Genomic DNA, 21,432 nt, shown 5'->3' on the forward strand with positions numbered 1-21,432 from the left:
CCTAAGAAGTACAACACAAAAGCAAACATTTACACTGGTTAAGATTTACCAAAAGGAAGTGTGGCCTGGAATGCTTCGTTTGAAGTTCTGTCTCAAAAGAAGAAGGAGCCCTTTTTTGAAACATATAAAATAAGAGACCTCAAAGCCTCCCCGGTGGTGTCCGACAGGCACTTGGCATAACCAGGCCTTCTCAGTTTTTCACTTGGGCCTTGATGTCAGAACACGATAAGTCCTAAGCAGAACTCACAACTATGGCTCTGTCCACTCCAGGGTAAATGGAGTTATCAATCAGTAATGCAATCAAGTGGCTTCCTGGAAACTCTAGGGTAGAACTTTCTTCCTGAGATATTACCAAGGGGGAAGGAAGAAAAGGGCACCCCACAAAGGGGGAGCCAAAAGGCAAGGCCAACTTCGCAGGCGGGAAAGAGCCTGAGGTCCACCTGCTCTCTCCAGACAAAGCTGATGTTCCCAGTGAGGCACGTCTAGTTTACTGGAGGTGGGAGAGGGGTGAGGGCACAGCCAGCCCAGGGTGGATGCTGGCTGAGCAGGTGGGATAAGTACCAAATGCCACGGCAAACAGAGTCACCAGAAACTGAGGTCACGCAGATACTCTGGGGGAAAAGGAAGTGAGGAAATTCCCCGTTACCTAGCCCACGATGGCTGGTGTAGGCCAATGGAAATGATCTGACAAGAAAAGTAAGGAGGCTGTACTTGTTTGACCTTTGCATTCAATCAGAACCTTCTATCCTTTGGTGAGAGCACCTATGGTGCCATCAACCAAGAATCTTGACCACGTGGGGCAAGTCCCAGGCGATGGTCGTACACACCACTGAGCAAAGGAAGAGCTGATAAAGCAAGAACTCACCAGGAAACGGCCACATTAGTAACCCGACTCTGTCCTAGGCACCTGCTGGCAGCTTTGCCTGACTGCTCACTTAGTCCTCAACACTGCCCAGTGAGGAAAGGGTTCTTATCCACGCCTTGCAGAGAGATGAAAGCGCTGAGGCCGGCCAACCTGGCCAAGGCTGCAAATGATGCTCAAAAGCCCATGTTCTTTGCACTGTGCTACAGGGCTCCAACTGGAAGACGTGTATTAAAAGCAGCCTGCATGATACGCCAGAACCACTGGACCTGGACTCTTAAATTGTGGGGGAGGCCCAGCTCAGCTTTTTTTAGCTGGGTGACCTTGGGCAAGTCCCTCACCACCCCATGGGCATTTCTGATTTCTCCTCTGTCCTCGGCTGCAGCACTTCAGCAAGCTGCACATTGGAGGAAGGAGTCTGCAGCCACCCACTTGCTCCAACTTCCTCATCCATCCAGCTGAGCATTCAGAATTGTACCAGCATGAATGCAACCGATTTTGGTAAGGCTTTTTCCTCGTTCCTGGGTCCCCTATAAAGGGAGAAGCGTGTTCCTTCCATCATGAGCTTATATTCCCTTTATATGTCCTTCTAGAGTTGGAAAAGCAGCCAACTTAATGCTCCCCTCTGCTACTTTACACTCAGGCTTTCACTAAGTGGACATCTACCAGCACTGGCCTTTCATGGTTCTTCAGTCAAACTCAGTCCCCACAGGGCTTCCCTGGTGGCGCAGTGGTTGACAGTCCGCCTGCTGATGCGACGTGGGTTCGAGCCCCGGTCCGGGAAGATCCCACATGCTGCGGAGCGGCTGGGCCCGTGAGCCATGGCCGCTGAGCCTCCGCGTCCGGAGCCTGTGCTCCGCAACGGGAGAGGCCACAACAGTGAGAGGCCCGCGTATGGCAAAAAAACAAACAAACAAACAAACAAACTCAGTCCCCACAAAACCTCATCTTTCCTTGGCGAGAGAGCACATCCAGAGCCCCTGAGCATTTATTCTTGCTGCCTCCAGCTTTCCAGGATCTCATAAAGCCACAGTCTTGTTCAGAGGAACAGCCTGGCTCTGAATCTTGGTTCTGAATTTGATCCGAGGGCCAAAATTACAAACTCATTTCTTAGCAGTTCTAAAGCTCAATTTCTCAGCTTGTCAACTGGGGATGAAACAATTGACCTCACGAGGTTATCACTGAAGAGCTAATGAGACCCCAGGTAAAAGTCTTTTCATCATAAACATTACAGCACTTCCTATGTGCTGGGCCCTTTAACACACTATTTCAATGAGTCAGTATCAGACATGCATGTCGGAAACAAATACAAAAATACAGGCCCCAGGCTGAACAAATGGGCCTATCAATAAATGAGGGAAATGGAGGGAAGGAAAGGGAAGGGGCCTAGAAGGCCAGTGGGGCCCTGAGTCATGCTAAGAAGTTTCGGGGTTTTCTATGGGCCTTGGAGAACCATGAGAAGTTTCTGAGAAGGGGAGCAATTTGCTCTGGAAGGCCCTGTGGAAGAAAATTCCAGAAGTAGTTGCAACATGAGTTGCTGGAAAATTATCTTGGAGTCTGGCCACCCTGACTCCAGGGTGCTGAAGGAAGAAATGACATCTTAACTGTGACGACGGGGGCCACGAAGGGCAAAGGACTGGCGGAAGGGTGGGATGGACTTTAAAGCCCCCAACTACTGAAAGGTTTCGACAGCTCTGTCCCATCAAATACGCAGATCTGCAGGGATAAACTCTCCCAGGTGCTTATTTTCTAGGTCTCCTGTGTGAAATAAGGCTGCCCGTGTCCTGAACCACTAACTTCTATCCCCGCCTTTACCTCATTACCTTAACACAAAGCAAAATTAAACAACAAAAAAATCACTGCTGTCCGCTCGTGTTCAGAGCAGCATTATTCACAAGAGACAAAAGGTGGAAGCAACCCCAGCGTCCATCAACAGATGAATGGATAAGAAACATGTGGTGGGCTTCCCTGGTGGCGCAGTGGTTTAGAATCCGCCTGCCAACGCAGGGGACACGGGTTGGAGCCCTGGTCCGGGAAGATCCCACGTACATGCTGCGGAGCAACTAAGCCCGTGCGCCACAACTACTGAGCCTGTGCTCTAGAGCCCATGAGCCACAACTACTGAGCCTGTGTCCCACAACTACTGAAGCCCACGCGCCTAGAGCCCGTGCCCTGCAACAAGAGAAGCCACAACAATGAGAAGCCCGCGCACTGCAACGTAGAGTAGCCCCCACTTGCCGCAACTAGAGAAAGTCCACGCACAGCAACAAAGACTGAACACAGACCCCCCCCCAAAAAAAAAACATGGGGTGTGTGCATACAGTGGAATATTACTCAGCCTTAAAAAAGGAAATTCTGACACATGCTATAGCGTGATGAACACAGACCCCCCCCAAAAAAAAAAACATGGGGTGTGTGCATACAGTGGAATATTACTCAGCCTTAAAAAAGGAAATTCTGACACATGCTATAGCGTGGATGGACCTGGAGGACATTATGCTGAGTGAAACGGCCAGTCCCCAGAACACAAATACCACATGATTCCACTTACATGGAATACACAGCGTAGTCAAATTCATACAGACAGAAAGTCAAATGGTGGTTGCCAGGGGCTAGAATAAGGAGCTAGTTCTTCAATGAGTAGAGTCAGTTTTGCAAGATGGAGAGAATTCTGGAGATGGACGGTAAGGTGATGATGGTTGCATGACAATGTGAAGGTATTTAATGCCACTGAACTGTACACCGAAAAATGCTTAAGATTGTAAATTTTATGTTATGTGTATTTTGCCACAATTTTTTTTAACAGTTTGAAAGGGAGAAAGAAAGGAAAAGAAAGGAGAGGGAAAGGAGAGGGAAAGAAGACGGAAGGGAAGGGAAGGGAAGGGAAGGGAAGGGAAGGGAAGGGAAGGGAAGGGAAGGAGAAAGAAATCATTGCTGGACTGTCAGCAAATGGGACTGAAAATAATGCAATTCTTTGTCATCCAGGCACACCCTTATCTGGAAACCACCTCGTTTTCCCCTTCCAGGCAACATTTCATTACTGCTTAAAAACTCCCCTAACCCTTTCCCCTGCCCCACCTGGGGCTGACTCAGCCCCTTTCAGTATCTGAATGGCAGGAGCCAGCCTGAAGGCAGTAGACGCTGCCACCTTATCCTGTGTCCTGGGACACCTGGAGTTCCCCAGGATCGACCCTGACCCCATCCATCACTCTAGGACCCCAGTCCTCTCCAACCTCAGGTGCACGGGCCCTAGTCCTGGCTGGCATCCCACATGAGGTTGGCAGGTTCCAGAAAACCCTTTAGGGCAAGAGGAGGTGGAGCAGCCTGTGGGAACTCTCTGCAAGGGCCCCTGTGGGAGAGCCCAGGGCCTGCCTTCTCAGAGGCACAGGAAGGACACAAATGCGGAGCACAGAACGAGGCAGCTGAGTCAGCTTGCTTCTCCCCCTACTGCTGTCCTCCTCACTGACTCAGGGGAGACGGGCCAGGAATGAGGAAATGTCTCCATCAGCCCTTCCCCTTGCGAAGAGAGGATCCAGTCACTTACTTATTCATGTATTTTGAACTCAACTATTACGTGTGTACACATTTAGGGTTATTATGGTTTTTTTGATGAATTGGCCAATTATTATAAACGCTCTCTGTATCTGCTAATTCTCCTGTTTTTGGTATACTCTATGTGTGGTCATTACAGCCATTCCAGTTTTCTTTTGATTAGTATCTGTATGCTATACCTTTCCCATCCTTTGACTTTTTTTTTTAATATTGTTACAAACATTTATTTTAGTACGGTCTACCGTAAATAAGTCAGTAGAGGTTCCACTCTGCCACAGACACAACTGAGAAGAGCCTGTGTCATCCAACTAGTGAACATCTAAACGATGTCCCATCTCTTATCCCAGCCAGAGTGCACACCTTCCATGTTGTTCCTCTGCATTGACTGCTTCCAAAACCAGATGAGCAAATAGTCCTTTATCCCCAAAGTAAGCTCAAAACAGTTGGTTCAGTCATTCCAGGATCTGCAACCCTCTTCAATCCCAGGTAAGTCACGAGAGGAATAAAGCCGCAGCGGATGGCAAACTGGCCTCCCTTGAAAAGCTGCTGCAGCCTCCGCTTGGCCTCTTTGCTCAGCTTTACCATGGTGATGGCCCAGATGACACACTTAAGACCCCCCTCCTTTTACCTTTAACCTACCTGTGTATTTATATCAAAGTGAATCTACTGTAGGCAACCTGTACACTGGAGTTTTGTTTTTTCCCCCCAACCTGACAATATCTGCCTTTTAATTGGCGTGTTTAGTCTGTTTTTGTTTTTTTGTTTTTGTGGTACGCGGGACTCTCACTGTTGTGGCCTCTCCCGTTGCGGAGCACAGGCTCCGGACGCGCAGGCTCAGCGGCCATGGCTCACGGGCCCAGCCGCTCCGTGGCATGTGGGATCCTCCCGGACTGGGGCACAAACCCGTGTCCCCTGCATTGGCAGGCGGGCTCTCAACCACTGCGCCACCAGGGAAGCCCTAGTCTGTTTACTTTTAATGAATTATTAATGTAGCTAGATTGAAGTCTACTAATTTACTAGTTGTTTTCTGTTTGTCTCATCTGTTTCTTGATTCTCTTTTCCTCCTTTCAAAAAATTTCAATAAAAATAACACTATCATCATGTTTGCTTTAAACAGTCAATTATCTTTTAAAGAAATTAAGAAAAAAATTTTAAGTCTTTTATATTTCTGGTGCTCTTAATTTCTCATGTAGATCCACATTTCCATCTGATAGCATTTTCTTTCCCCCCAAAGAATTTCTTTTGACATTTCTTATTGTGTAAGTCTGCTGGTGAGCATGTCTCTCGGCCTTTATAACTGAAAATAAAGCTTTTGACTTTACCCTCATTTTTTTAAGGATATTTTTGTTGATATAGAATTGCAGACTGTTTTTTCTGCCTTTCAGCACCTTAGAGATATTATTCAATTATTTTTTGGCTTGCATCGTTTCTGCTAAGTTAGCAATGGTTCTTATTGTTCTACATGCAGCATGTCTTTATCCTCTGGGAGATTTTAAGATTTTCCTCTTTCTCTTTGGTTTTTAGCAAGGTGACTATGATGTATTTACGTGTGACTTTCCACATGATTATCATGCTTAGGGTTTGTTGAGCTTCTTGGATCTGTGGGTCAATATTTTTCACCAACTTTGGAACTTTTCAGCCATTACCTCTTCAAATATATTTTCTTTCTCATTCTCTCTCTCTCTCCTTTCCTTTTGGGAATCCAAAAATACCTTTGTTAGATTGATTAACAACATCCCACAGATCACTGAGCTTCTGACCATTTTTTTTCCAACTTTTTTTTTTCTTTCTGTGCTTCAGTCTGGATAGTTTCTACTGCTCTGACTTCACATTCAATGATCTTTCTTCCTGCAGCACCTGAACTACTGTTAGATCCATCTAGGCAAGTTTTCGTTTCAGATACTGTAGTTTTCATCTAGAATTTTTATTTGGTTCCATTTCCCTACTGATTTCTTTTCCTTAAAAATCCTTAAACATATCTATAATGAACATTAGTTCATTTCCTGCTAATTCCAACATCTCTGCCATCCTTGGGTCTGCTTCTACTGTATTTCTTCCTAAGTCTAGTACCTTTTCTATTGTATGCTGGATACTCTGAACCCTAAGCTGTCAAGAATCTGGATTTTTATGTTCCTTCTTTAAAGAATGTTAAGTTTTGTTCTGATGGGCAGTTCATTATTGGCAGATCAGCTTAATTCTCCCGAGGCTCTTTAAGGTTGGTTGAGCCATGACGTGAGTTTAATGATGGAAGTCACATGCTAAGAATGGTGGACCAGAAAAGCACAAGGAACCTGGGTCCCTTGAGCCATCACCCTGGCCCTAACTGGCCTGACTCTTGATTTTTTTTTTTTTAATGTGCTAAAGAAGTTTTACCTTGAAGTTAAGCCATTGTTATTTTTGACTTGGACAACCAGCTGCTAAACACTATTTCTGTTATAATTCCTGAGTATCTACTAAGTAGCAGGCCCTGTGCTAGGTGTTGGGGATAAAGCAATTTATCGGTTAGATGTGGTTCCTGGCATTTTACAGCTTAGAACCTCGAGCAGGAGATGGCAAATTATGGTCCATAGGCCGAACTCTCTCACTGCTTGTTTCACTGGGACAAAGCCATGCCTATTTGTATACATATTATCTATGGCTGCTTTCGTGCTATAGAGTTAAATAGTTAAGACAGAGAGGGTATGGTCCACTAGTCCTTTACAGAAAAAAGTTCCTGGTCCCTGTTTAAGGCAGCAATCCTCACTCAAATTTTTGGTCTTGGGACACCTTCACACTCTTAAAACCTGAGGACCCCAAGAGTTGTTGTTCATGTGGGTGGTTATTTTTTTTTTTTTGGTTGCACTGAGTCTTCATTGATGCACGTGGGCTTTCTCTAGTTGTGGCACGTGGGCCCTAGAGTGCGCATGCTTCCGTAATTGTGGCGCACGGGCTTTGTTGCTCCACGGCATGCGGGATTTTCCCAGACCAGGGATCGAACCCGTGTCCCCTGCATTGGCAGGCGGATTCTTAACCACTGCGCAACCAGGGAAGTCCACATGTGGGTTTTGTTGATCAACATTTATCATATTAGAAATGAAAACAGAAAATTTAAAAATATTAATTCCTTTGAAAATAAAAATAATAAACCAATCACATGTTAACATAAATCACATCCTTATAATTAATTATATTTTCCAAGCCCTCCCCCACAAATTAGTGAGAAGAGTGGCATTATTTTACATTTTTGCAAATCTCTTTAACGAATGGCTTAAAAGAAGACCGCTGGGTCCTAAGAGCTGCTTTTGCATCAGTCTGTTGCAAAACTGCATGTCACGTAGCCTCTGGGAAACTCTACAGTCCTCTCATGATAGGTAGAAAGTTAAAAAGGCAGATAATTTCTTAGTATTATGAAGTTTGATCTTGCAGACCTTCTGAGAGAATCTCAGGGGCCTCCAGGGAACACACTTTGAGAATGGCTAGTCTAGAAGAGTCCTTGGCTGACATTAAACAGAAGAAAACATGAGGTCTTAACTAATAACCATTGAACAACTGATTTGAAGAGAAAGAATATTGCTCTGTGAGGGAATATAAACACTGCACCTGGCCCCATTCCAGGAGCAGGGCAATGATCCCTCGAGGAACTGATGTTAAAAGCTGGGCCCTCGGGGCTTCCCTGGTGACGCAGTGGTTGGGAGTCCGCCTGCCGATGCAGGGGACGCGGGTTCGTGCCCCGGTCCGGGAAGATCCCACATGCCGCGGAGCGGCGGGGCCCGTGAGCCATGGCCGCTGAGGCTGCACGTCTGGAGCCTGTGCTCCGCAGCGGGAGAGGCCACAACAGTGAGAGGCTCACGTACCGCAAAAAAAAAAAAAAGCTGGGCCCTGAGAAGGAGTTAACCAGGTAAAGGCAGGCGAGGGGGAAGCCTCCTTCCCCGTTCCGCCACTGCTTCCTTCAGTATGTTTGCTAAGGAAACCGGGTTAGTCTTTAGAGAAGGGTCAGAGATTAGGATTAACCTTCCCATGACTCCTTCCCTTGGGCAGAGTGACCAAGTCAGAGATTTGCCCTGGGAAGGACCCAGGGTCCTTCTGACACTCCTGGAATTTCCCCTGGAATTAGGGACAGGGGAACCCTAATCTCTCTCACAGGAGGCTAATAACCTACAGAGATGGGGCACAATAGGGAGGCCCAAATGCTGAGATGCAGAGGATATAGGCCCGAGGACAGTTCTCCAGGCTGTCAGGATGCAGGGTCCCATGGTGACACATGCAGCGACACAAACCCTTAGCTAGCTGCCTTACTCCAAGGCAATTAGTAGCCATTTCTCATCCAGATGGTTATTTGCTCTAATAGTTATTGGTTGAAGGAACCAGAGAAACGACCTTTGCACTAGATTCCCAGTCCCATTTCCTGGCTGCCAGCTCTACACAAACTCACTCTCGAAACGAGATGCTGCCGAGTTTCAGGATGGATTTCGGAGGCTGTCACTGCTCATTTTTTCTTTCTTTTTTAATACATTTATTTATTTATTTATTTGTGGCTGTGCTGGGTCTTCATTGCTGCGTGCGGGCTTTCTCTAGTTGCGGCGAGCGGGGGATACTCTTCGTTGCGGCGCGCGGGCTTCTCATTGCGGTGCGCGGGCTTCTTCTCATTGCGGTGGCTTCTCTTGTCGCGGAGCACGGGCTCTAGGCGCGCGGGCTTCAGTAGTTGTGCCACTGCTCTTTTTCCTCCTGACATGCCCAACCTGGGGGTGTGAAAACCTACTGGGTTCAAGCCACCATCTCACCTCAAATTCCCCAGGCTGTTACCCCACTTGAAAAAGACTAGGCAGAGAGGAAAACCATCCCTGGAGGATGGAAGGCAGCAGATTCTACTCTGAGAGTAATGAAGCCCAGCACTCATCAAACACATATAGCAAGTCTCACACTTTCCATGAGATTTATCTGTATTAGATCATTGAATCCTCCCAGTAGCCCTATGAGGCAGTTTACTTGTTACCCCATTTTACAGGTGAGAAGTCGAAGCACAGAGAGACCTTGCAACTGACCCACAGCTACAGTCAGCAAGGAGTGGAGCCAGCACTGAACCCAGGCAGCACGGCTTCTCAGATTCAGCACCTTGAACCTTTCATTTTACTGCCTTTAGCTTTGAAATGACAGGAGAAGTTCGTTTTTTTAAAAGTATCTGTGTAGATGATCAACATCACTAATCATCAGGGAAGTGAAAATAAAAAACCACGAGATACCATGTCACACCCATTAGGATGGCTACTATGAAAAAAAAACAAAAACAGACAATATTAAGTGTGTTGGTGAAGGTGCGGAGACACTGGAACCCTTGTGCGCTACTGGTGGGAATGGCAAAGGGTGCAGCCACTGTGGAAAACGGCGTACCAGTCCCTCAAAAAATTAAAAATAGAACTACCATATGATCCAGCAATTCCACTTCTGGGAGCGTACACAAAGGATGTAAAGGCAGGGGCACGAACAGATAGTTTTACACCCATGTTTACAGTGGCATTATTCACGATAACCAAAAGGTGAAAGTGTGTCCGTGAATAAATGAATGGATAAACAGAACATGGTGTAAACATACAATAGAATAGTACTCAGCCTGAAAAAGGAAGGAAATTCTGACACATGCTGCAGAGTAGATGGACCTGGAGGACATTATGCTGAGTGAAACAAGCCAGTCACAAAAGGACAAATCCTGTATGACTCCACTCACATGAGGTACCTAGAACAGTGAAATTCGTACAGGAAGAAAGTAGAGAGGGGTGGTTGCCGGGAGCTGGGGGAGGGGAAATGGGCAGTGAGTGTTTAACCCGGATAGAGTCTACGTTTTGCAAGATGAAAAGAGTTCTGGAGACGGATGGTAGGGATGGCTGCACAGCAATGGGAATGCACTTAATGCCTCTGAACTGTACACTTAAAAATGGTTAAAATGAGGGCTTCCCTGGTGGCGCAGTGGTTGAGGGTCCGCCTGCTGATGCAGGGGACACAGGTTCGTGCCCCAGTCCGGGAGGATCCCACATGCCATGGAGCGCCTGGGCCCGTGAGCCATGGCCGCTGAGCCTGCGCGTCCTGAGCCTGTGCTCCGCAACGGGAGAGGCCACAGCAGTGAGAGGCCCGTGTCCCGCAAAAAAAAAAAAAAAAAAAAATTGGGGCTGACTACATTTCTGAACTTCTGGATCTGAGAGAACACATTAAGTACTGTGGCCTTTCCTTGGTCCACATGCCAAGCTAAAGAGGTGATTAGCAGGCTTAAACTACTGATTGCTAATCAGAAAGTTAAAAAAAAAAAATCATTCTTTGTCAAAGAGAACAGGAACAAGGGGCCAATAAGCCCAGGGGTTATACAGTAAAAGCTGGATTAGGCAGCGTAACCAGGCCCTTCCACCTTTTCATCGCTGCATTCTTGCCTGTGAACGTGTTCTCCCAAAGCCTGGATTTTCATGACGTCATCGGGCTATTGCATTGCACTGATAACACATCATTCAACTTGGTGTGGCCCCTCACAAAGGCGGGCAGCATCCCTGAATGCAAACGAGGACATTCTGGATCATGAACAATTAGATCTAAACTGTTCCCGTACACTTGCCTCTCCCTCCCCACACAATCCTGCTTCTCTCTCTCCAGTGAGCGAGGGTACCAGGAAGACGGGAGAATAGGACTCTTTCTGAAAAGGCCTCTGTGCTCACCTTTCCAAATAGCTGTGGATCCTAGGAGGGCAGGAGGCAAAGAGGGAAATAGGAGAGGAGGTCCCAGGCGGGGAGGGGGGGTGCTTGGGTTCAGTGCCTGGGAACTGACAGGGAACACGTGCCCCGTGTGTCATCACAACCTGTCTGCCGGCCCCCCAACCACGGGGCCACATCTCTCGTCCTCACCGCCCGACAGAGAAGGGTCTGTGGGATCTGGCTGCCTGCAGACTCTAGGAAGGAGGCAGGATTCCAGCCACGGCTCCCTGGAGAGCTCGAGAGCTTAACTAATTCTCTAATCAGGACACGTGGACAAAACGCTCTGAGAAATGGTGGAGAAATGGTTAGCGATGTTATATCAACAAGCACCAATGACCTCTAGGAGACAACGACGCGGCACTGACAGGCACCCGGGGCCGTGGAGTCACAGAGCCCGCGGTAAAATCCAAGCCGCTTGCCAACTTGCTGTGTGACCTTGATAAATTCTCTAGCCTCTCTGGGCCTCAGCTGTCTCCTCTCGAAGGCACAAGCGAAATGGTAAATGCATGTAAAATTCCTCAGTAAGTGACAGCTGTCACAACCTTCAGCTTGGGGGAGGGGGTGCTGCAGCACTGAACAAGATTTTTGAACGTTACCATTTTCTGAATGTGAAATTTTGACCAAATGATAACACCGTCCTGTCTTCCTCCTGGAAGGGAAGGAGGAAGGGTAATTTGGGGAGATGGGAAGAGAAAGAGAGTGGATTCAGAAATGACATCCTTATGAAAAAAATCACGAAAGAAACTCAGTAATGACCTTAAAACCTTATAATCCCTGACGCCCTCATGGAATTTCAGCAAATGTCTGAAGGATTCTGACAGATCCCACATTTAACACTGGCTGCTCCCTTCTCACCAGCTCAATGCGAGAAGCATTTATTTGCTGAGGGCCTACTGTGCACGGAGCCCTCAGCTGCTCTGCCCTGCCACCTATAATTCAGCCAATCCTCTTTCTCTTCCAAGAACCCAGGAAGGTTCCGACCCTACTTCGGACTGAGAGCAGGTGCCCTCACTCTGACTTCATGCGTTAAGAGGTCAGCCTGTCTCCGGGGCTAAGGTCCCCTGGGGTCACAGCAGTCTGGGCTGACCCTAGAGTCTCAAGCAGGCCAGGCCTTCCCAAAGTCACCTTGTCCCACGACCCCACGTATACACAGATCAACAAGCAAGATCAGAGGAGGCACCCTGGACTGGCAAAGCAGGTTTCGGGGTGCTCAAGCTGTTAAGATTAAGGAAATACATTTTGTTTTTCAGAGCGAGGCGATGGGCAGCGTTCTTCAGCTCACAGGCACCTGGCTCTCCCTTCACCAACACGATTAAGGCAGCCTGTCCGGGGCTTCTCCTATTTTTGCCTGATTTCTGCTGGGTCAACGTTTACCAGTTTGGCAAATGGCAACTCGGAGCCTCACACAGAAAACAGTGGCAGCAGTCTCTGAGAAACGCTGGGGGAAAGGACTCTTGGGAGTTTCATGGTCCGATAGCTCTATTCTTTGACTCCTCCTGCCTTGACAAGGGGAGGAGGGTGTTGAACATTCTAGAGGCCCTGAGTTTGGCGTCAGGCTTGGGGCTGGCAAACCATCCTTGAGCCTTTTTTTCTGCTGGAGTTTTTCCAAAATGTAGATAGAGAGCTAGGCTTCCACTGGGGACGCCTCAGCCCCAAACAGGTGGGCTGTGCCCCAGGCAGCCAGAGCCCTGGGCTCTCCTTGGGTCCGATACTTGCCCTCTGGCTCCAAAACTTGACCTAGGAGTTCAGAATGACCGAGAGAAGATTTGGAAGGTGGCAGCTTCCTACCGGGAAGCATCTACTTTTCACCCTCTACTCTGCGGCTTCACCGTTACCTCTCAGCTGCCTTCGTTCATATTCATTTATTAGTTCAAATTAGGCACAAAACTTTATGCTGGGCCTGGGGAGGCTTGGCAGGATGCGTTACCATTCAGTGGAGAACACAGACAGGAAAAAGAAATGACGACGATGTGGCAGAGCCGTGTTAGAAGGGTGCACAGAGGGCCCCCTACATGAGCTGGGACGAAGACAGCTAGGCAGGCTCCTGGGAAGAGGTGGCCCTTTAAGTGGGTGTAGCAGCACAGGGAGGGCAAGGATCCGGTTTGTGCAAAGGAAAGAAAGTGCCTTGTGGGTAGCGGGAGGAGAGGTTTTTCAGTTTTATTAAGGGGTATTAGAATCGGCTGGGTGGCAGGTTAAAAATGCAGATTCTGGGAAGCCCCACGGAGATTCTGATTCAGTAGTTTTCAGGTAGGGCCCCAGGAATCTGTGTTTTACAAGCTCCATGGGGGAGTAAGGCAGGAGGTTGGCAGATCACACTCTGAGAAACCCTGCCTTGAAGGAGTGGGGGAAAGAAAAAAGCCATTTGTGGCTTTGATGGGATATTGATTTTCCTGGAATGTTCCCAAAGGGACTTTGGACGGCTCACTAATGACTCGTTCTTTTGTCATTTTACATAGACACACATACAACATCCAGCAAACTGGAAATGAACGCAGGGAGGGTGTCGGGAGCCTTGCTCACACAGTCGGGCTGTCACCCTGTTCCCGGGATGACGGTAGGTGTTATCTCGGGAATGTGTCGGGGCAAGGTCCACGCTTATGCGGTTACGGTTATGGGTTACGGTGAACCGGGGCCAGGGAGCAGTGATGGGAAAGCCCTCTGGCATCCAGCCACACCTCCCCACCGCCATCATGCCAGGAAGGCAAGGCGGTCCACAGGGCCTCATACAGACTTTCCCTCCGGCCTGCAGCTGGCTGCCTGCCCCTCCCGCCCCCGGTCCCCCACCAGGAGCCTGCCCTCTCCTGGCCCAGTGCCGCCCCACTCAGGCTGCCCCTGGCTGGGTCCAGGGTGGCGCATGGGGGTCCTGGCTCAGCCGGTCCCAGCCTTGGCCACGGGCACTGTTTCTGCTAGCCCCCTCATGGCAGTACTTCTGCCCTGTTCTAAGCTAGTTCCAGGGAGCCTGCCATTTATTTTGCTGGCTCAAGCCTCTGCCTGGGAAGCTTACTAGGGACCCCAGACCTCCTTGCCTTGCTCTTGCCACTGTTCTCTAAGGGCTGGAATTCCGCCTCTGTGATCTCTGCCAGATGCCCGCGGGCCACCTCCTCATTCTGTGTTGCAGTTGAGAGACACTGCCCCTGCCACCAAGGGTTCCCATCTTCTGACTGTCCCGTGCACCCCGGAGACCACGTCCTGCCACCATGGTGGACTTCTACACAGCCTGCCTCCACTCTGACCTCTGGCATCTGACCCCACTGGTGGGCATGCTGCAGGCTCAGGACCCTGTCTTTTCTCAGCAGGTGTGACCCCCTCCCTTTCAACTGAGCCCTCCCCCACTCCCATCCCCGATCTGGCTTCAATCCCTTATTCCATGTGGGGCTGTGGGAACAGGCTGAGAAGCTCCTTCCCCTCGGCAGTGTTTATACCTGGTTGTAAGAATCCACTGCTTCCTGATATTATCTGATATCTGTATTGGAGCTAGTTAGAGGCACAGTCAGCTACAGAACAAAAAAACAAAACAGTGCTATGCAGACATAAGTGGTGTTGACTGGCCAGGGCTACTCAAACATTAACCTGCAAGGACCACTGGGGATCTTGTTAAAATGCAATTTCTGACTCAGTGGGTCTGAGGTGGAGCCTGAGATTCTGCATTTCTAACCAGTTCCCAGGCGATGCTGATGTGCTGGTCCACAGGCCCCACTTCCAGCAGTGAGAGTCAGGGTCACGGAAATGAATGGGAGCTTGCCACAGGGGATGAGGCCAAAAGCAGGGCTCAGAATCGAGCATGTGCTCAGCGAGAGTAAGCAGCAGGTCCCCTAACTGCCAGACATTCAGAACAGTTGACTCTGGAAGTTCAGAGAAAGAACGACCTAGGGATGCCCACTGCCCATGGCCTCTCGTGAGAGGAGAGCCACCGTGGTTCCTACATGACCCGAGTCCTGTTGTGATTTCTTGTACCAGAAGAATCCCGTTTAAGGCCAGCTGTGTCATCTTTCCAAATCAGCATCTCTCACAAGAATTTGAACCGGGGACACCAGGTTAGCTGTGGCTGCTGAGGCGAAGAGTTACGAGGTCAGCTGGGGTTGTGAAGGTCATATGGGTCACCTGCAAACTAATGCTGTGATGATGTCATGACTGTTGGCATTCTTAAGTACTTATTCTGAGTATTGCTCTCGGCTATGTGTCCTAAATAAGAGAATCCACGCTATAATTCTCACAGTAACCCCTCAAAGTGAATGGCGGTCTAACAGCGTGAGCTCTGGAGCCAGAGAGCCTGAGTATGAATCTTGGCTTTGCCACTTTCTGGCTGTGTGACCTTGGGCAAATTACTTAGCCTCTCTGTGCCTCCACTTCCTCATCTATAAATGAGGATAGTAACAGTACCTCCCTCAGAAAGTTAGTGTGACAGTTAATTGAGCTAATATAAAACACTTAGAGCAGGGCTTGGCACCCAATAAAATCTTGGCTATTATTATTCTTCGTCTTATTTGTACAGAGTGAGGAAACTGAGGCTCATAGAGATTAAGTAGCTTGCCCAGGGTCACACAGCAAGTTCAAGGCAGAACTAATTCATAACATGGTTTACGAACGTATGAACAAATTTCAGATTTGTTGTAGTCTGTCTGTAGGTTTCAGAGGTAGCAGAAACCATGACATGAGCGGGCCGACAGGAGGGAACAGAGGGACGTACGTGGAGACCGCTGTTCTTCACGGCCTCCAGCTGCAGCTCCTGCCATCCCGGTAGTGGGGGCCGCCATGCCCATCCTTAGATTCCTATGAAATCTCTGACCTCACAGCAGCCTCTCTTTTCTAGAGCCATGTCATGTGGGCCTCTGTTGCTTTTGACCAGAACAGGCCTGGCTTAAAGTAGATACCCTCCAGCCAGAGTGGCGCGGGAGATGACAGATGAGGGCAGGCCTCGTGGAGCAAGTGGTACCCAACGTGGCCAGTGAGAGAGGCGGGGCTTCAACGTACACAGATGGGCAAAGATGTTGGTTTGAGACCCGGACTGGATTCAGTTTTAGATCTGTGGTAGTTTGCAGTGCTCGCCTGGACAGAGAAGTGATGTCCAGCCGGAAACTGGAAATAAGCACCTGAGGTTTCAGTGCAGAGCAGGTGGTCGAAGGCCTGGCGACACAGGCCGCCACTAGGGAGGAGACTGCACAACGCCTTACTCTCCTGGATAAGAATGACTGCCAGGAAAGGAGGAGAGCTGGCAATACGGTTAGACACTACAGGGAGGTCAAGGAAGATGCCGCCACAGGTCTCCTGGTGACACTCCTGGAACTTTGCTCAGAGAATGAGGGTGGGAGGAGGAGAATGGAGGGTATGGCGGGAATGGGGGGGTGTGGGGCGGTGGGTATGGAACCCCTCTGTGTCCCTCGGAGAAAGGAGCATGGGGTAGGACTGAAGGCTTACTCTTGGGGAGAGAGCACCTGAGCACACTCTAGAAACCCATGGATGCCTGAAGAAAGGAAGAGATGTTTCTGAGGTGAGGACCAATAAATAAGTAGGCCAGGTTGTGGAAGAGGCTGAAGGGATTCTAGTCCTGGTCGAGTCTCTAGAATGATTTGCACTTTGAAACAAGTCTATTCCTTGATCAGTACTTCTCAAACCTAGGACGGTATCAAAATCACTCAGTTGTTCTTTTTACAAAGGAGCCTGGGTTTCACATAATCCAGAAATTCTGATTATGTTGATCAGAGCCAGGCCTTGGAATCTGCATTTGAGTAACTCTCTTAGGAAATTCAGATGCATGTGGTTGACCAATCATGCTGCCCTGGGGGAAGAACAGAGCTCCTTGGCCAAAGTTAAGAAAACAACACTGCTGGGACTTCCCTGTTGGCACAGTGGTTAAGAATCCGCCTACCAATGCAGGAAACACGGGTTTGAGCCCTGGTCCGGGAAGATCCCACATGCTGCGGAGCAACCAAGCTCGTGCGCCACAACTACTGAGCCTGTGCGCCTACAGCCTGTGCTCTGCAACAAGAGAAGCCACCGCAATGAGAAGCCCGCGCACCACAACGAAGAGTAGTCCCCGCTCGCCGCAACTAGAGAGAGCCCATGCGCAGCAACGAAGACCCAATGCAGCCAAAAATAAATAAATAAATTTATTTTTTAAAAAAAGAAAGAAAAAGCACTGCTTCCCAGTGTTCATAGCAGCGCTATTTACAATTGCCAAGGTATGGCAACCTAAGTATCCATCAACAGAGGATGGATAAAGAAAATATGGTCTACATGTACAACGGAATACTACTTGGCGATAAAAAAAGAACGACATTTTGCCATTTGCAGCAACATGGATGGACTTGGAGGGCATTATGCTAAGTGAAGTATGTCAGACAGAGAAAGACAAATGCTGTATGATATCACTTATATGTGGAATCAAAAAAATACATCAAACCAGGGAATAAAACAGAAAGAAACAGACTCAACAGACATAGAGAACAAACTACAGGTTACCAGTGGGGAGAGGGAAGGGGAAAGGCACAATATAGGGGTAGGGGATAAAAAAAAAAAAGGAGGGGGTTATCATGAGATTGTATGAAATCACGTGTGTGAAACTTTTGAAAATTGTGAAGCACTACAGAAGTTAAAGAATCTTTCATTCAAAAAAAAAAAAAGCGAAAAGAAAATACACTTGTTGCCACTACAGTGAGTGCCAGGATCTCCTGACTTGAATTAAGAAAACCTGGTTGAAGAGGTAGAGCAGTGATCACTATAGATGGATCCCAGTTAAAGGTAAAAGCAAACAGTGTTTCTGACTACAGAACTTTTAAATTCCATAGCTGGATCTTTGGTGTCATTTACAAGACCTATTATTTTCTAATACAGCATCCTCTTTATTTTCCTAATCCGTAAGTCTTTTGTTCATGTTCTTATCATGTGTCCGTAAGCTCTATGAGGAATGATGTCTGTCTTTGGTCACTGCTGAACCCTCTTCTTAGCACAGTTCCCACCGGGAACCAAACACACAAAGGTAATGGCATTCTTTGTTTTCGATTCTACCCAACACGCAACAGAAGTGGAAGGTAATTTGTGCACGGCTAGAGCCACTTCAGATCTGAGATGACCCAATTGACTTCTAGTGAACCCAAACAAACGTCCTGAAGGATGTGCCACTGGGCAAGCAAGAATGCTGCCGTCCAAGCCCACATGCCATTCAGACACCAAAGCGTCCGAAGGGAATTTGATTCCTGCTAAGTCTTTCATGCCAAAGTAACAAGAGATGGGGCTACCTTGAGCACAAGAGTCTATAAGGAGGGTGAAACAAAGATGCTCATCACCACCAGGACAGGGGAATGTGGTCTAGGAAAGTGATCCTTGGAGGAATTTTGAAAAACTGACTGTACTCAGAAAAAGAGCTCACTCACCGTGCTCACTGAGAGAGGGACATCTCCGAAAATAGGAGCAGAGCAAACAGAAAGGTCTAGCTATCCAGACAGACCCTGAGCAACTGAGCGAAGTTGCTACTCAAGGAATCACAGTAGTGAAAGGAGCTATGGTCTGAATTACCAGAACAAATTCAGTACTGCTCTCCTTGACAGCCTAGCCTGGCCTGGCCTTCAGGGTGCATTGTGGCGGCAGAGAAAGTGGCATCCCAGTTCTGCCACTTATTAGCTGTGCCATCACTGGCAAGTTCTCAACTGCCTGAGCCTCAGATTCCCCAGCAGCAGAATGGAGATGGTAACGGTTCTCACCTCGCACGGCTGCTAGGAGAATTAAATTGGAAAATGCACTCAAAGCACTCAGCTCAGATCTTTGCACTGTCTAGAGTCTCAGCAAGTGTTGGCTATGATGAGTTCTTATCCACCGGCCACGATCTACATGGTGACAACACCTGCATTCCCCACTCCCTTGGAGTCTCGAGGACTCAGACGTGTGCATGAAATCCAGACCAAGATCTGCTGGGGACAGACAGCAGCTGCCCACCCCCCAGGCCTACAACTCCAAAGTAGCTTAGACCAATTTATTTAAAAGCATTTACTCCTGCAATGCGAGTTGAAAGATTTTCACATGAAGGCAAAGATGAGCCCAAATCAATTTGATACTTAACACATCAGGAAAGAAATAGCAAGACAGATCTAGAAGAGGGGAAATCACCAAACTGCAAGGTGCCTGACATCCCTGAAATATCTCCTTCTCCCGCCCCATAGCTATGTTCTAATACTTCCTGAGTCATCTTCAGTCTTCCATGTGGAACTGTGTAACTCTTAAATGCTAAAGCGCTTTACAAGGTACTTTAGCATAATCTCATTCAAACTCTCCAAGCATTTTGAGGAAGGGATGTATTTACCTACACTCGTGGTTCTCCAATGTGGCGGTATTCCAGAGTCAACTGGGGGAGATTCTAGAAATCCCATGCCCAGGCCATACCCCAGACCAATGAAACCAGATTCTCTGGGAGTGGGGCGGGCATGGGTATTTTTAGCACTCCCCCTCTGCTGAGTCCGATGTGCAACTGAACTTGAGAATCACTGACTGACCCTATTGTCCCGGAGATCCAGACACAGACTCCTATACTCCATTGTGGAAAGGAGACCAAGGGTCATTATTGCCCCGTCATAGAGCAATGAAGACTAGGGCTCAGGAAGGCCAAGGGACTTGCTGCTATGAGGAAGGGCCACAAACAGAATCCAAAACTCCCAACTGGGGAGGAGCCATTTCCTGGCTTGGTGCAGTCCTACTGTGTGCCAGCCACTGAGCTGCCTATTAACAAGAATGGAGAGGATGCGGGTAGTCACGCTGTCCTACTACAGCATAAGGTGTCATGGAGCCCAGACGAGGGAGATGGGGAAGGCCTTTTTATTTGTGAGCTGAATCTTTTGTGAGCTGAATCTTGATGCAAAGATGTTAAGTGATGGTGAGGCCTGGTGAAGGAAGTGCAGAGGTCCGCTTGGATAATAAGGGTTTGGGAATTGATCATAAAATGTTCTCAAGCCAGTGAAGACCATTTCAATGGGCTGCATTGATCTGTGCTTGGAAGGCTCTTCAAACCTGGCCAGTTTTTGCCTGCGACCACTCACAGAATACCTTACGTCATTCTAGCTGCAAACATTTGGCCAGTAGTTCCCAGACTTGAAGGGGCAGCAGAGTCACCTGGGATGCTCCTTAAAAGACATCTCTCAAGGCTCCAGCCCCCAGAGTGTCTGATTAGTAGGTCTGAGGTGGGACAGGAGAGTCAGCAGGTCTAACAACTTCCCAGGTGAAGCTGATGTTCTGGTTTGGGACCACATTTTGAGAACCACTCAGGCCTGGTGACCAGTTAGGAGGCTGAAGAAACACCCAGGGTCCTCCACCTGCAGCCAGCAAATATTTGTTTTATATCAGCAGTGGAAATAAACCACTCAGGCTGGTTTGAAATTTTTTGAGCTATTAAGATACCGCTTAGTAGTCCTGTCTAGCAAAAGTCTTTGTTGTCTGGGAAGATATGTATCTGCTTAAGTATGATCCATTTTTCCAGAGAAATGAGAAGAAAGAGGTTTATGTCCAAAAAAATTCTGGTGCTCAAAATATGTGAACTGAGCAGAAACTACAGAACTATAGATGAAGCTATCAAGGAGGCCTTAATCTCTGTCGTTAGAACTGTCCAGACAGTGGAACTTAAATATAATGAGAGACCTCGTATTTCATTGTGGCTTACAAGGTAGCTTCTAATTTATTCCCATTTTGCCAGTGAAGAAACTGAGGCTCAGAAGGCTTTAAGTAGCTTAAACAAGGTCAGAGAACCAGCCAGTGACAAGGCTGAGGATGTACAATCCAAGTCATGGTCAAGGGGAACAAGGCCTCCCTAGAGGGCTGTTGTGAGGATTCTGAGAGGAGAGCCTTGCCTCTTCGCCACACCTCATCTGCACTTCCTAGACTCGAAGACTGGGTTAGGGGTGAAGGAGCCCAGCACCCCTTCCTCTGAAGAGCGGACTCGGCACAGGTCTCCTGGCTCAGCATCAGGGAGAAACAGGGAAGACCCGTGCCCTCTGTTCCTCTCGGTGACCATGGATACATAACTCCACACATTCTAATGTAAAGAGAAGTTCCTTCTGGCTTCTGGGATCTGCTCAGACCTCCTGCTTCCCCATCCTTTATTTTACAATGCGGGAGCGAACCCGACTGGATTCTGCCACCAGTCAGGCTCTGGGTCGGCAAAAGAGCTAGAACAAAATTGCTCATAGCGATCATGGCGAGGCAGTTAAACAGTGCTTGCTCCTAAAGTCACTTCCTGTAGCTTGCTTAGCATAAGAGGGAGGGCCAAGTTGCCTCACCTGCCTTCTTCAGTTCCCTGTCTGTAAAACAGCGAAGAGAGGGCTCCCCCCA

General features: G+C 48.3%; 1 protein-coding gene and 1 pseudogene across 2 annotated transcripts in view; both read right to left on the minus strand.

Annotated features, from left to right (window-relative positions):
• WWC1 (WW and C2 domain containing 1) overlaps positions 1-21,432 on the minus strand; it is a 152,444-nt gene that overhangs the window by 118,088 nt on the left and 12,924 nt on the right. The window lies entirely within an intron of this gene.
• LOC112405128 (mitochondrial import receptor subunit TOM7 homolog pseudogene) lies at positions 4,719-4,999 on the minus strand (annotated as a pseudogene).

Source organism: Neophocaena asiaeorientalis, unplaced genomic scaffold (assembly GCF_003031525.2).
Source record: "Neophocaena asiaeorientalis asiaeorientalis breed wild unplaced genomic scaffold, Neophocaena_asiaeorientalis_V1.1 scaffold268, whole genome shotgun sequence".
In the NCBI taxonomy this organism is placed as follows: Eukaryota; Metazoa; Chordata; class Mammalia; order Artiodactyla; family Phocoenidae; genus Neophocaena; species Neophocaena asiaeorientalis.